This window comes from Pipistrellus hanaki, assembly GCF_964339955.1.
Source record: "Pipistrellus hanaki genome assembly, chromosome: 1".
Lineage (NCBI taxonomy): Eukaryota > Metazoa > Chordata > Mammalia > Chiroptera > Vespertilionidae > Pipistrellus > Pipistrellus hanaki.
In genome coordinates this window covers 57,540,483-57,556,193 of record NC_140503.1, presented here as the reverse complement: position 1 = coordinate 57,556,193, position 15,711 = coordinate 57,540,483, and positions in this window count along the sequence as shown.

The following is a 15,711-nucleotide window of genomic DNA, read 5'->3' as shown; positions in this document are numbered from 1 at the left end:
ATATGTTGTGTGTGTATATTGCACTAGAAATTCCTAAGCAAATTGAACCATTAAATGTGTTTAACCATTTATGAATGTCATTAATATTTAATTATTGTGTTATTAATAGAACATGAGGCAAGAAAGCCACATGGCAATTTTCAGAAAATCTGTGATAGTTATAGATTTTATTCTCCACAAGAAAGTGGCCAAGGTCTATTTACTTATTGAGAGCAAGTTCATATGAAATTTTAGTCTAAGCATTATGCTAAGTAAGAGTACAATTTAATATTTTCCCATTTCTTTTAATTATAGTATTGTTATTGTTTTGATTTTTAATTGTTTTTTCTTTATTTTTATTGTTAGATTCATGCACTGGTGGGGTCCCTTGGACTGGCCTGTGGGGATCAGGCTGAAACCAGCGCTCCAACAGCCCCTGAGGGACCCCACTGATGCATGATCAGTGCTGGGGAGGGATAGCAGAAGGGCTCTAGGGCAGGTTTGGCCCATCTCACCCAGTTCCAATCAGTCAGACCCCAGCAGCAAGCCAACCTACTGGTTGGAGCATCTGCCCCCTGGTGGACAGTGTGCATCATAATGACTGTTTGAATGATTGATTGAAGGGTTGGACACTTAGCATATTAGGCTTGTATTATATACTAGAGGCCTGGTGCCCAAAATTTGGTCTCCTCAGCCCAGCCTGAAGCCTCTCCAATCCGGGACCCCTTGGGGGATGTCCAGCTGCCGGTTTAGGCCCCATCCTGGACATTCTTCTCACAATCCTGGATCACTGGCCCCTAATCACTCACCTGCCAACCTGGCGGGTCACCCCAATTGCTCCCCCTCCCCCTGCTGCTGGCCTGATCACCCCTCATTACCTCTATGGGCCAATCTGATTGCCCCTAACTGCCCCCATTGCCAGCCTGGTCACCCCTTACTGCTTCCCCTGCTGGCCTGGTCACCTCTCATGTCTCTATCCCTATCCCCCCACCCCCTGCCCCCCGCCAGCCTGGTCACCTCATGCAGCCTGCTGTTCAGTCATTTGGTCATCCCTCACTGACCCCACTGCCAGCCGTTAATAGGCAACCATCTTGTGAGGGCATCAGGGTTAATTAGCACATTACCTCTTTATATATAGGAGGATACTATTACAGATGTACCTATTGTTGCCCCTTTTCCTCTTCCACCCTAGTCCCAAACTCCTTCCCTCCTGTATTCATCACACTGTAGTTTATGTCTGTGGATTATGCATATACAGGGTGTCCCCAAAATGTACACACACTTGGAATAATTATTAATTCCAGTGGATTAAATGTGAAAAAAAAAAGAAACATCAATTGAGCTACTAGCTATTAAGTGTGTATACATTTGTTGGGGACACTCTGTATGTTCTTTGTCTTATCCTTTCACCTTCTTCCACCCAGTCCCCCCTACTACCTGTAGTAATTTTATAAATTAGTAAATATATATAAAAGTATATTTATAATATATCAAAGTCTAAAGAATACTAGTAAAATGAAGATCCAAGATCCATATATTCTCTTATCCATCTTTAAAAAGAAAATATGGCCAATACTTAGTCCTTCACTGATATCATCATCTTCTCTCCACACAGCCCACTCTTAGACAACTACATATTTGATTATTTGGAGTTAATTATTTTCTTCCTCTTTTTATTCAACATTTCCATATCCTTAACCAATAGTGAGTGTTTTACATGTAAATGAAATCCTACTAATATACTCTTGGTGATTTTTATCTTTTGTCAAACAAAATACCTCAAGGGTTTGTCCATATTGATATATAGCTGTGCTATATACATTTGATTCTGACATGTAATATTCATTATAAATGTATTTATTCATAGATTGGCTTATGAACATTTGTACAATATTTTGAACATTCTTTTTTTAAAAAAATTTTATTAATTCTAAGTAGGGAGAGGAAGAGATGGAAATATCAATGATGAGAGAGAATCATTGATCAGCTGCCTCCTGCATGCCCTCTACTAGGGATTGAGCCCACAACCCAGGCATGTGCCCTTGGCAGGAATTGAACCTGGGACCCTTCAGTCCACAAGCCAATGCTCTATCCACTGAGCCAAACCAGCTAAGGGTGTATTTTGGACATTCTTGATCATGCCTCTTTATGCATATCCTATCTAATAAAAGAGTAATATGCAAATTGACCATCACACCAACACACAAGATGGCCACCTCCATGTGGTCAAAGATATTTGCCTCCATGTGGACACAAGATGGTTGCCACAAGATGGCTGACAGGGAAGGGCAATTGTGGGCAATCAGGCCAGTAGGGGAGGGCAGTTGGGAGGGACCAGGCCTGTAAGGGAAGGCAGTTGGTGGTGACCAGGCCTGCTGGACAGTTAGGGGAAACCAGGCCAGTAGGGGAGGGCAATGAGGGATAACCAGGTTGGCAAGGGCGGGCAGTTAGGACAATTGGACCAGCAAGGGAGCAGTTAGGCTTTGATCAGACTGGCAGGGAACTGGTTAGAGGGTGATCAGGCTGGCAGGCATAAGCAGTTAGGGGCAATCAGGCAAGCAGATGAGTGATTGAGAGCCAGCAATCCTGGATTGTGCGAGGGATCCCAGATTGAAGAGGGTGCAGGCTGGGCTGAGGGACATACACTCCCCTGTGCGAATTTCATGCACCGGGCCTCTAGTAGTACATGAAAATAGTTAATCAGCTGTCTTTTTGCTTAGAATTTCCTGTTACTTCTTATATTCTTATAATTTCAAAGATTTCGGAGTCTTTATATTTTAGAGATATTTCTTGTTAACTATAATGATATAGTGATTAGGAGTCCATATAAACCACAAACATATGTATATGAAATCTATTAATAAGTTTAGTTAACTCCTGGAAGAAAAAAAGCATAAAAAACTGCTGTCAACTAGAATTGGAGAGCTGCTGTTATGAGAAGGAATGAAATAAGATGTTACATTTAAGGGGAAACACAGGACTTGATTAACATAATATTTATTCTCAGAAAGAAAGGCCACTAGGGAGGAGCTGGCATAGACAGAGGTAACTTGTGAGGAAATTGAAGCATGTGATTTAGAGAGCAGCGGTTTCTGGGTGGAATTAGAACCCTGTCTGAGGGAAGAAAGAAAGGAGGTGATATAAAAAGAGCTTGAACAAGCTTTGGAAGATTGCCTGGGGAATTCTGTATCCAGAGGAACAGAATGTGACAATGAGCATACAGTTGTACACCAAGCTAACATATCAAATCCTAAGGCCGAGTGACAATTACCATAGCCATGAGTCAATCGGACCTCAGAAGATTCCAGGAGGTCCTGAACTTGGGCTGGCCTGAACTCATTTGTGAGGTAGAAGTGTCTTTCTTTGACAACACTGCCATCCTTCTTTTTGGTGTCTGCCCATTCCCAGGGCCTTCGTGCTGCCTGCCAGCTATATGGAACCCTTATTTCCCTGCCAACCAGCCACACATCCTTCCACTGAGCAGACACTTCCATTCCCCTTTCCCACGGTAAAATTGTACGTGGTCCAAGACCAGATATTAGCAGTCAGTACTCCCCGAAATTTTTATAAAAGAGTATAATTTATTCTTATAATCAAACTTCTCTCCCACTGACTCAGGAAAGAGAACCATTTGTTGAGCAGTTTGGGAAAGGCATATAAAAGCCAGGGTGCAGGAGATAACACTGTACTATGAAGTCAAGCTGACATCAGGGAAAGGCAGAATTGTACTGGGTCCTGTGAGAACTTGGTCTCTTTATAATAAAATGGAGTTTAAGATGGTTACGCTCTATTGAGATAGTAAACAGTTTTCAGCAAACAGAGGCATGGTGCTAAAGGGGTGACAAATGAAGTATGTGATAATTTGTGGATACTCTTAAAGCTGAAGTCTTAGGCTGTGCTAGTGTTTGTATTATGAACATTTTAGAGACTTTTATATCTACCAAAAATTCTAGCATTTGTAAGTAAGATTCAAACACCCAGCGACTGAGGGTCTCAGCAGTGGGAGTGAGCTCTATCACGGTAATGACCATGCCCAGCTTGGCGAACAAAGGCCCACGGGCAGTTGGATGAATGGATGCTTTCCCCTTGCCTTGTTCTCTATTAGGGCCAATCTGATAAACTTATTTGGGTTAACTGGTTAAGGCTGATAAAAGGTGATAATGTTTAGCTAATAGTTAAATATTTAACAGCCAACTCAAAGCCTTATCACAAACAATCCTATTAAGATAGTGAAGAATTTTCAGACAAAGGTACCAGGCCTGCAGGGAAAGTAGGAATAAGGGTAATACTGAATTCAGCCTAAATCACAAAAATCAAGGACATGAGATTAGAATAAAAAATATGCGGGGGAAAAAAAGAATTATTTATTTTATCCTTTCCTTAAATAACTACTGTGTTAATGCATACTTCAGACTAACACCCTCTCTTAATGAAAGGGCATCGACAATAAATACAATACATTTAAAACTATGTAACATGCTAGAATGTATTAAGTGCTGTGGAAAAAAAATATTTAGAACAAAGAAAAGAAGGTCAAGGAAGCAGGACAAAGGAAAGTTAAAAATTCATTCATTTTATTTATTCACTCATTCACTCACTTAGCCACTCAACCAGCAGTTCCCAAGCATTTGTTTTGTCCTCAACATTCAGAACATAAAGATCATGGCCTTGCTTTGTCTAGTTGAGATACATGAGCAACAGAAAGACCCAAGCCCTGGTAAGAATAGGTACAGAGTACAGTGGGGACTCCCAATAATGGCTAACAATTCAGGGAAGGCTTCAGAGAGGAGAAGCATTTATATTAGACTAGAGGCCTGGTGTACAACATTGTGCACTGGGGTAAGGGTGGGTTCCCTCAGCCCAGCTTGTGCCTTCTCACAGTTTGAGAGCCCTTAGAGGATTTCTGACTAATGACTTAGGCCCACTCCCCACCAGGCCTAAGCTGTCAGTAGGACATCCTTTCTTAGTACTGCTAAGGAGGAGGGTGAGGTTCCTGCTGCCATCGCTGTGCTCACCAGCCATGAGCCCAGCTTCTGGCTGAGAGTTGCTCCCCCTGTGTTATCGCAGTGACCACCAGGGGACAGCTCCTGCTTTGAGTGTCTTCCCCCTGGTGGTCAATGAGTGTCATAGCAACTGATCGTTCTGCCTTTCAGTCTTTTTGCATATTAGCCTTTTATTATATAGGATCTATGAACTGGGTAAGATTTAATCACGAGAGATGAGAGAAAGGATATTCTAGGCAGCTGAAACAACCATTACAATATTATGGAAATATGAAAGAGGATAGAAATTCAAGGAAAGGTGAAAAGTTTGTTGTGAAAGCATAATTAGAGCAGAAAGCAAAGCAAAAGGAGTGTGTGGTGAAGTCCAGTGGGCGTGAGGAGTAGCTTTGCAGCCGATGAGCCAGGAAAGAAATCCATTTTCCAAATACACGTTCAGAGATTCTACAAACACTGAATGCATTTGTATGCTGCCCTGTGTTTTGATCCTATGAAACAGCAGGCTTAAAAGTACTGCGGAACAAAGCAGTATACTTTGTTTTTATCATAGGTGTGCTTGGTTTTAACTAGATCCAGGATACAAAAATCTAAACCTATAAAACAGATAAAGTAGGATGTGATTATTTTGTGAACAAAGGGATCCCTAACTTTATAAAAGGATTTACATTCTTTATTCTCAGACACAACACTGGTCCCTGAGTTTGCCAAGTCTCTGGATGTCAGGGGTCCGCCAAAATGAAGCTATTTCTGAGACAATTCTGACACAGCAGTGGGACTACTTTTTTCATGCTTTGTTTTTAAAGTTAAAGTTCTGTATAAACAGCACTTAAAACAATTTTATGTAAGACATGAATTTGTATTTCGAATAGCTTTTAGTTTAGCTGTCACCCACCCCCCCCCCCCAAACCTGCCTTATCAATAAACAAATTGAAGGCCATAAAACGAAAGGAATCACTCAAGTATCTCTCATGGGTTTAAATCAGAACTTCCCCAAGCTGGGGCTGCATAATTGACAAACAATGCTACAGTGGAGATAAGGGCTTTCAAATATCTGTAAGGAGGCGGGGGCGGGGGACACACTTAAAGGGCCACTGTGTAATAATTAGCACCAAAGATTCCTAGTAATAAAGTGGGGATTTCAGGTTCAGAAAAGTCATATGAGTGCCTTGGTTTTCTTGATTGGAGCAAATGAGATAATCATTTAGATCTGGAATATTTAGATCTGGAAGATAAACTTACCAAGTTCTTTAAAATAGTGATGTTTTGTAGGAATATACTGTTATCAGCTGACATCTTTATTACTTGTTATTCTTTCTTATTTAAACTTACAGAGAACTACTGTGTGTATGCACATGTATGCATGTGTGTGTGTGCCTGCGTGTATGTGTGTGTTTGTGTGTGTGTGTGTGTGTGTGTGTGTGTGTGTTTAATTTAAAAATAATACTAGTACTCACAAAGGTTTGGGAATAACCTCCTTTTGGCACCCTTGCTGCTTTACCTCCTCAAAATAGTAGTCCAAATGCTTCAATGTGTTAAATGTTTAAGGTGATAAATGTTAATGCTTTAAAAGTAATACTTAAATACATTACTAAGAATTAAAATACATATGTCATTTATTTAGACACATAACATTAAAATGTTTCTCTGTTTGTCTGTGTATGTATCTTCAATATCTAAAGCTAACATAACTCAATGGTTAAAGATGGAATATTTGTCTCTTATGACCAGGAATAAAAGCAAAGGTGTCCATTCTCAAAACTTAATTTTTAAAATATGTTTTTATTGATTTCAGAGAAAGGAAGAGAGAGATAGAAACATCAATGAGTCCCTACTTTGGGATTGAGCCCACAACCCTGGCATGTACCCTGACCTGGAATTGAACCTGCAACCTTCTAGTGCACAGGGGAATGCTCAACCAACTGAACCACACCGATCAGACTCAAAACTTCTAATAATACTGTACCACAGTTCTTAGCCAGTACAGTGAGGCAAGAAAAAGATAATTATTTTCTTAAAGACAAAAGATGGAAGAATAGAAGTAATATTTTTTAATCTATAAATTATAAGATTATCTGCACAGAAAATACTATGAAGTAATTTAAAAAAAGACAATTAAGTTTTGAGAATATGGCTTTGTTGCATAAATACCCATGTCTTTTTTTCTAATGTTATAGATATTTTTGTGTGTTCCTTGGTATTTTTCCAATGGAGTATTACTACTATCTTAATAATGTGCAACACTTCTTAGAAAGTAAAAATAATAACCTTTGCCTGTTATATAAGATGCAGAGTGTTTTTCCACTTTCTACTTTAATATGCTTAGTCTTTTGCCATTTAGATGTTTTTGAATCATTGTTTGGACAATTCAATAGATCTATTATGTAATTTCATATATTGTTTTCAAGCTTAGAAAGCTTCTACATACCCAGCCCTTTGCTGATATTTACTTACATTTTGTAGTAATTTGTTATACAATTAAACATTTAACAAATACCAAATCTCTTTTATATCACTTTGTGATATTCCCTATCATATGTTAATATTTTACATTTATGAGCATCAGTTTTTTGTTTTGTTTTTTTTTTAAATATATTTTATTGATTTTTCACAGAGAGGAAGAGAGAGAGATAGAGAGTTAGAAACATCGATGAGAGAGAAACATCGATCAGCTGCCTCTTGCACACCCCCTACTGGGGACGTGCCTGCACCAGGTACATGCCCTTGACCGGAATCGAACCTGGGACCTTTCAGTCCGCAGGCTGACGATCTATCCACTGAGCCAAACCGGTTTCGGCTATGAGCATCAGTCTTAATGCTATCTATTCTGTGCTATTATTCTGATACTCAGTTCTGATACATAGAAAATAATACTTTACTGTGGTTCTGTAAGATCCTAAAATATGTATATCACCAGAGTCAGTACTTTATGACCAATGTTCTTAGCCATGCTAATTTGGTTACTTTTATTAAAAATCTGTAGAATCATGATCTTCAATTGGAAAAAAAGACCTTTGGGTTGGTTGGAATTATCTTAAAGTAAAATGAAATGTTTGAACCATTTTTACAATACTGCAGAAAATGGTTTGGATTGTATTGTGTGCAACCACATAATCTCTTAAAATGGTTATAGTGAGCACCATTAACATCTCTCCGAATATTAAACCGACTTGTATTTTTGGGAATGAAGCCCATAAAATTAGAGTGGAAAATTTATTAAATGTGTTGCTAACTACGGTTTCCTTGTATACTGTTATTGAATTGTGCCTCTCTTTTATCAGTGAGTCCTTTCAATGCATGTGCTTTGAGCTCTTTTTCTTTCAGTCTGAAGATAACTTATTAAACATATTTGGTTTATTCTTATTTATTTATTTGTTTATTCTCATTTATTTTTAAGACTCTGAAATATATAATGTAATACTGTAATCACCTATTTCTTGCAAACTCAGAAAAACTTTCCTAATAAAAGCATTATTTTTATTTATTTATTTGTTTTTAGACTAGAGGCCCGATGCGTAAAATTCATGCAAGCCTAGGCCTTCCTTTCCCCAGCTGCTGGCACTGGCTTCCCTCACAGCCCCAGCTTCATCTGGAAGCTCACCCCAAAGGACATCTGATCCAATTAGGATATTACACTTTTATTATTATAGTTGCTTTAATTGATTTTAGGAAGGAAGGAAGAGAAAGAGAGAAACAGTAATTGGCTGCCTCCTGCATGCACTGGGGATCCAACCTGCAACCTAGGCATGTGCCCTGACTGAGAATCTAACCGGCAACCTCTCATTGCATGGGACAAGGACAATCAACCAACGGAGACATACCAGTCGGGCTAAAGGTCTTTTTTTTTTTTTTTTAAATAAATAATTACCAATCTAATAACCACTTAAATTTTTTCACTTTGATATATATATATATATATATATATATTGAATTATGTAAAATTAAAATCTCTCCAATACATGTTTAATAATTATATTATTTTCTAATAATTTTCTCTTTCTAATAATATTTTCTAAAGATGTTAAAAATACATTAAAATACATATTTTATCTATTCACTTTATATTTTTTCTATTTACTAATTCATTATTTTCCATTTCACTGATTTCTATAAGGCTGCCTTCTTTAAAACCTTGTAACTTCCGCCAGGACAGGTTTGGCTCAATGGATAGAGCGTCGGCTTGGGGACTGAAGGGTCCCGGGTTCGATTCCGGTCAAGGGCATGTACCTTGGTTGCGGGCATATCCCCAGTAGGGGGTGTGCAAGAGGCAGCTGATCGATGACTCTCTCTCATCGATGTTTCTAACTCTCTATCTCTCTCCCTTCCTCTCTGTATAAAATCAATAAAATATATTAAAAAAAAAAAAAAACCTTGTAACTTCTTAAATAGAATGCTTACTTCATTCATTTTATTTATCTTAAATGATAGCGCACATGATATACATTTAGATTTGAGTATGTAATTTAGACTATTCCAGAAATTTTGACAGCTATTATTCTCAATTCAATTATGTTCTAAAGACATTTTAATTGTATTTTATCCCCTCTTTAACTAAATTGCTGCTTAATGTAATCTTAATTAATTTTCAGTTTTGTTTATTCTTGGACAGAAGATGTAAACTGGCCCATCTGATTTCCATTTTTTTAACAGTTGAGGTTTTTGCATGGCTTTGAATATGATTGAATATTATAAACATTCCTCCAGCATTTGACAAAGTATATGTTTTTTTATTTGTGAGTATACATTTATATTGTTCATAAGCATTTGTGTTTATTCATGTCTTATTCACTTCATAGTCTGACAGTGCTAAGCTAAAGCACCTCACTATACTTGTCTTTATGTCAAATTACCTGTAATATTTTGTTGCTATATTTTGTATGCATGAAGATGTATTTTGCCCTTCATATTGGATTTTATCAACAGAATTACCTACTGTGCAACTTAATGCTTCTTTTCTCCTTGAGTTCCTCTTTGATATAATTATTCTAACTTTTCCCCCAACACTTTCTTTTTGCTTTTACTGTTCATAGAGGAGTTTAAGTTGCAGTATAAATGTCATAATATACTTAATTAATAATATTATTTTATACCTTCTCTTTTTTTTTTCTTACTGGGGATTTTATATTTTTAATTTTAAAAAATTTTGCTTTGTAGGCTCTGTTTTACTTACTTTTTTCCCTATATTTACCAAATAAACTTCTATTTTTAGTATTACTGGGAGTTGTCCATGACTTTGACAAATATTTAAATATATTTCTTACTTTTGAGGTAATTGCTTAGCAACGTCATTTTAAATAAATGTATTTAAACTGCAATCCAAATGATGCCATACCTGGTTGGGAAAGGGCACAATGTATGACTGGTACACTTCTGTAAAAAACTGAAAACTGTGACTACTAGGGTAATAGGCCTATCATTTGTTAATAAATAGTTTTTTTTATAGTTGCAACTATGCCAGAATTCTTAAGAGGAACAACAACAAAGAATCAAAATGATGATTTTCTTGCCACTATTTTTCCACTATGACATCCTCTTTGGCTTATGCTGCATAAGTGCCAGTGTAAATTCAACTCATGCATTTAAAATATATTTAATGATTTTTCTATTATGTTCTAGGGACTATAAACAGGTCAGATATGGTTCCTGTCATTATAAACATACAGCCTGCTTGGGAAAATAGATAATAAACAAGTAAAAAGGGAACACACACACACACACACACACACACATCCTTTTGTCTTTTGGTTATTTTTCAGATGGACTATAATGAGGTGGAAAAAGACGTCAAATAAAAGTTACATATATGAGTAAGCCCATATATTAACATGAAAATTTCAACTTAGATTTTATCTTCAATGAGTCTTTATTTCTCCTGTTTGTCTTTCAGCCAGTTATGATCATTAATATAGGCTATTCAAAAAACAAAAACAAAACAAAACAAAAACAAACCCCTTCCCCCCCTACACACACAAACAAACAAAAAATTCACATTTCAACAGTTGATAACTCACTTAATTTTCATTCTTTTTCAAGTTAACTGATTTGAAATAATGGGTGAAGCCAAACTAAGCTTTGAACAAAGAAAATGTATCCTAAAGTGCCACTAGACTCTCTCTATGGGCATACAAAAAGATAAATTTTACCATATAAAACTGGCAATAGTTGACAAATTGAAGATGCACAAATACCAAATGAAATGATTCTTGATGTTTGTGATTCCATTACTTCACCTTATCAGCAGTGCCTGGACCAGAACAGTAATCAGTTTCAAAATAGGCATTAACAACAACAACAACAAAAAGACTTATTCATTTCTGTATTTTCTTTTAAATTTTGAAATTGAACTGAATGTTAATAAACACTGACTTCATATTAATTCAAAGTGTGTATACATTTTTTGGGGGGACAGCCAGTATATTCACCTGAAATTTCACTGTCCCAGAAATTCGGATAACAATACTACATCTTTGCCGAAACCAGTTTGGCTCAACGGATAGAGAGTCAGCTTGGGGACTGAAAGGTCCCGGGTTCGATTCCAGTCAAGGGCATGTACCTTGGTTGCGGACATATCCCCAGTAGGGGGTGTGCAAGAGGCAGCTGATCGATGACTCTCTCTCATTGATATTTCTAACTCTCTATCTCTCTCCCTTCCTCTTTGTACAAAATCAATAAATATATTAAAAAAACAAAACAAAACAAAAACAATACTACATCTTTCACAGGGATGATACAACTGAAAGGGACCTCAGAGATCTTTTAGGCTGAGGATATTAAATATAGACCAATGTCACACTCCCACCTCCATGACCATGGCAGACATTGCCAATCAATTTCAATGACCATTTACCTCAAGGCAATGTATAACCAAAGAATCACTCTTCATCATAGCATTCTGGTTTGCACTAACCCCCTGGAGTTCTTGAACATGAGATGAGGCCTATTTGACAAAAATCTTGTTTTAGAATTAGTGGCCCAGTGGTTGAGCATTGATTATGAACCAGGAGGTGAAGGTTCCATTCCTGGTCATGGCACAGGCAAAGGTTGCCATCCCCAGTAGAGAGCATGCAGGAGGCAGCTGATCAATGATGACCAATGATTTTCTCTCATCACTGATGTTTCTCTCTCTCCCTTCCTCTCTGACATCAATAAAAATATATTTTAAAATTTTATTGTTTTCGAGTGAGCAAACTTATTGCTGACAAAAACTTAAAAACATAAAATTATTACTAGATTTATATTTAAAATAATCTTCTTGAATAACAATTTTGTAAGTTGGAATTTTCAAACAGGGCTTGATTTGAAGAATCAAAAATAAAAATGTATTTTGTCTTCTTAGCCCTATGTATATAACTCAGACAATTTTTAGGACTGTCATTTAAAAGTCTTGAACAATAACTGTGGCATTAGAGCATTTGTACCCCACTTGTATTCTCTTAGAACAACAGTCTGATCCTTCTGATGCAGGTCTTTTATCCAATTTTTTTTCACTCATCTTTCCCTTCATTTAGCATTATATTGGGCATTGTGCTCTGTTAAAACAAATGTCAAAGCAAAAGTTGAACATCAATGTAGTCATGGAAGGATTATTTAAGAAGAGACATTGCACAATTGAGAGCTTTGTTATTTATTCAAAAATATTGAGGGTCTCATATGTGCTAGGCACTGTCCTAGGCTCTTGAGATATGTCACTTATATCGAAAAGGTTGCAGGCCATTGTAGAGTTTTCCAGTTGTGCAGAGTAGTGATGGAAACAAACAATAAAGGGGAAATAAAACACTATTGTTTATTGGAAGTTGATTTTTGTTCTAAAAAACATAGCAGAACAGATGAGGAAAATTGAGAATAGTGAGAATGGAGATGAACTTATGGAAAAGATGAAATTCAAAAAAAGATTTGAAAGGGGTAAGAGAATTTGGTGTGCAAACAGCTAAGGGAAAGATGCTCTAGGCACAGGAAACAGGAGTAGGCCTAATGTGTTTGAGGAACAGCAAGGATTTAGAGGGAACCAGAAGGAGAGCCATAGTTCTAGGTGAGAGAGGAGGGGAAGGACAAATAACTTAGAGCATGTTAACTTTGCACAACAATCAAAATGGTACACACAAAAAAAAATCAATAAAAATCAAATATGTTAGTGTAATTAGAACACTAAATTTAATTAAATGTATGATATATATATACTAATAAAAGAAAAATGCTAATTGACCATACCTTTGATCCGTCCACAGCCAATCAGAGTGAGTATGCAAATTAACCCAACAAGATGGAGGTTAATTTGCATATGCTGAGGGAGGGAGGAATGAAGACAGCATAGAAGGAAGAGGTGGGGGAAGCGGAAAGCAAGGCAGCTGTTAGAGGGAAAGTGAGAGTGGGGCAGGGATGGGTTGGCGGTGGCTGCTTGCAGGAATCTTCCTGTAATGAGCTCCTAGAACACACACACACACACACACACACACACACACACTGAGTGGCCAGATTATTATGAGCTCTGAATATATAATAATCTGGCAACTCAATATATTGTATATATATACTAGAGGCTCGCTACATGAATTCATGAATTCATGCATCCTTGGAGTTCAGCCTGTCAAGAGATAGGGGACATGGGCGGGTGGCCAGCCTGCCTGTTGGTCAAATTCCTAGTTGAGGGGACAATTTGCATATTAGTCTTTTATTATTTAGGATATACACTGAGTGGCCAGATTATTATGTGTTCAGAGATCATAATAATCTGGCCACTCAGGAATATATATATATATATATATATATATATATATATATATATATTCCTAAGCATACTTTATTTATTTTTGTTGCTTATGCAGAGCATGTTTTTTATTTATTTATTTAGGTTTTTCTTATGTGTTGTGGTAGGTTTTAGATCAAAAGACAATAGGAACCTGATTTCCTACAAGAATCCCCTTTGACATTCAATCCCTTTAAGAAATGTCCCCATCTTTCCTCTAATTAAATAAGAGTCCTATTTGTGATATTTGTGATATTTCTATTTCTCTAGTCTCTGCAAGCTGCCCCAACCTTTCCCACCACTTTTCTAATGACATCCTACATAACACATTTTCAGCTTCGGAATTTGGGTTTTTCTACATCTAACATAACTACCTGTGAAGTGTTTTGTGATATTTTTGCAAATGAATTATATTACAGTGCATTTGGGGTTCCATTTAAAACAATTGATTTGAGTACATTGCATCCTTGGCATAATAATGTGAACTGAAATTGTTATCATAAAAAATGCTAAAGGTGCCTTCAGACTTGTCTGCTGGCATTGAAATGAGGTGATGATTTCATACAAGTTTAGCCAGCAACTTGTGTCTCTCCTACTTTTGTTGTAAGAAGAATGATTCTCAACACTCAGAGAGGCAGAGTTAAGCCTGGAAATTCAACTGACAGCAGGAAGACACAGCCCACCTCCCTCTTCTCATCCCTGAGTAACAGCTGTGAGCCAACCCCGTTCCAGGGGACATAGCAGCCACATTGTCTGCAGCTATTGTGTGACACGGGGACTCTCTGCCTAGCACTGTGGAGGATACACTAAGATAAGGCATATTTTTAGCACTTGTATAATGTTTTATAGACTTCCAAACATACTCATGGGTTTACCCTAAAAAGCTGTGCAATATGCTGCTTTTAGTTTTTCTAATTGGGAATGATTGGAGAGCCAAAGCATACATATGCAAAATAGACAGTAACCAAGTTCCAAGCTCTGTAGCCCCAGCCATAATTGCATTTTCACCATGTGGAGTCAGCCTAACTAGTTTTAAATCCTGACTCTACCACGTACTAAATCCATGACTTCGGATACATTGCTGGAACTCCCTGTGCTCGGTTTCCTCACCTGTAAGTTTGGGTTAATTGGAAGTTATCAAATGTTGTACAAGGAGAGGCTTCATAAGTGCTTACACCTTAGGGCTTATCATCTTGGAATGCTCCTGCTGGGAAGCCAGCCATCATGCTGTAAAGACACTCGTCTAGACAACAGAATAATGAAGGGCCAGAAAAAGGGGCTGTGGTGGACATTCCAACCCCAACAGCTCTTCCACCTGAATGTACCCACCTGAGTGACCTCAGCTACACCGTGTGGAACAGAGGGACCATCCAATTGATCCCAGTAAACCCACAGAATTATAAGAATAAAACATTGCTCTTTTTCACTACTAAGATTTGGAGTGATTTGTTAGCAACAATAAATAACTGAAACAGTGACTATATCCTTCTTTTAGTGTAAACCATCTAGATTTGACCTTTGCAATAGATCTTTATGTATTATGCTGGGTCAGACAATAGCCAGTCAAGGGAAGAAGGGTCTATCATTGTACCTGAGAATGGATACAGGAACTAGGTGTAATGAGGTAAAGGAAAAAAATTAATATCTGGCAGAAGAATTTATCTTAAGCTCAGAATTGCACTTGTTTGGAAAAAAAAATTATTTGGTAAGTCTAGCAAGTAGGATTAGGTTTGGTAACATGTAAAAGAAAAAAAATACATGTAATGCACTAGCAATGACTTAAATAAGATAAATTTTTATTTCTCTAGAAATCATAAACAAAAGCAGAGGAAGGCACTCGATAGTTAATATGGTAGCTTCTGTTTTTAGGGAATCCAGGTTTCTTCTATCTAATGGCACTGCTTCATGGTCTATGATGGCTGGTCAGGTCCTGCAATTCAGGTCTGTGTTTCAATAAGCAGGGGTTGGAGAAGGAAGTGGGGGGGGGAGAAG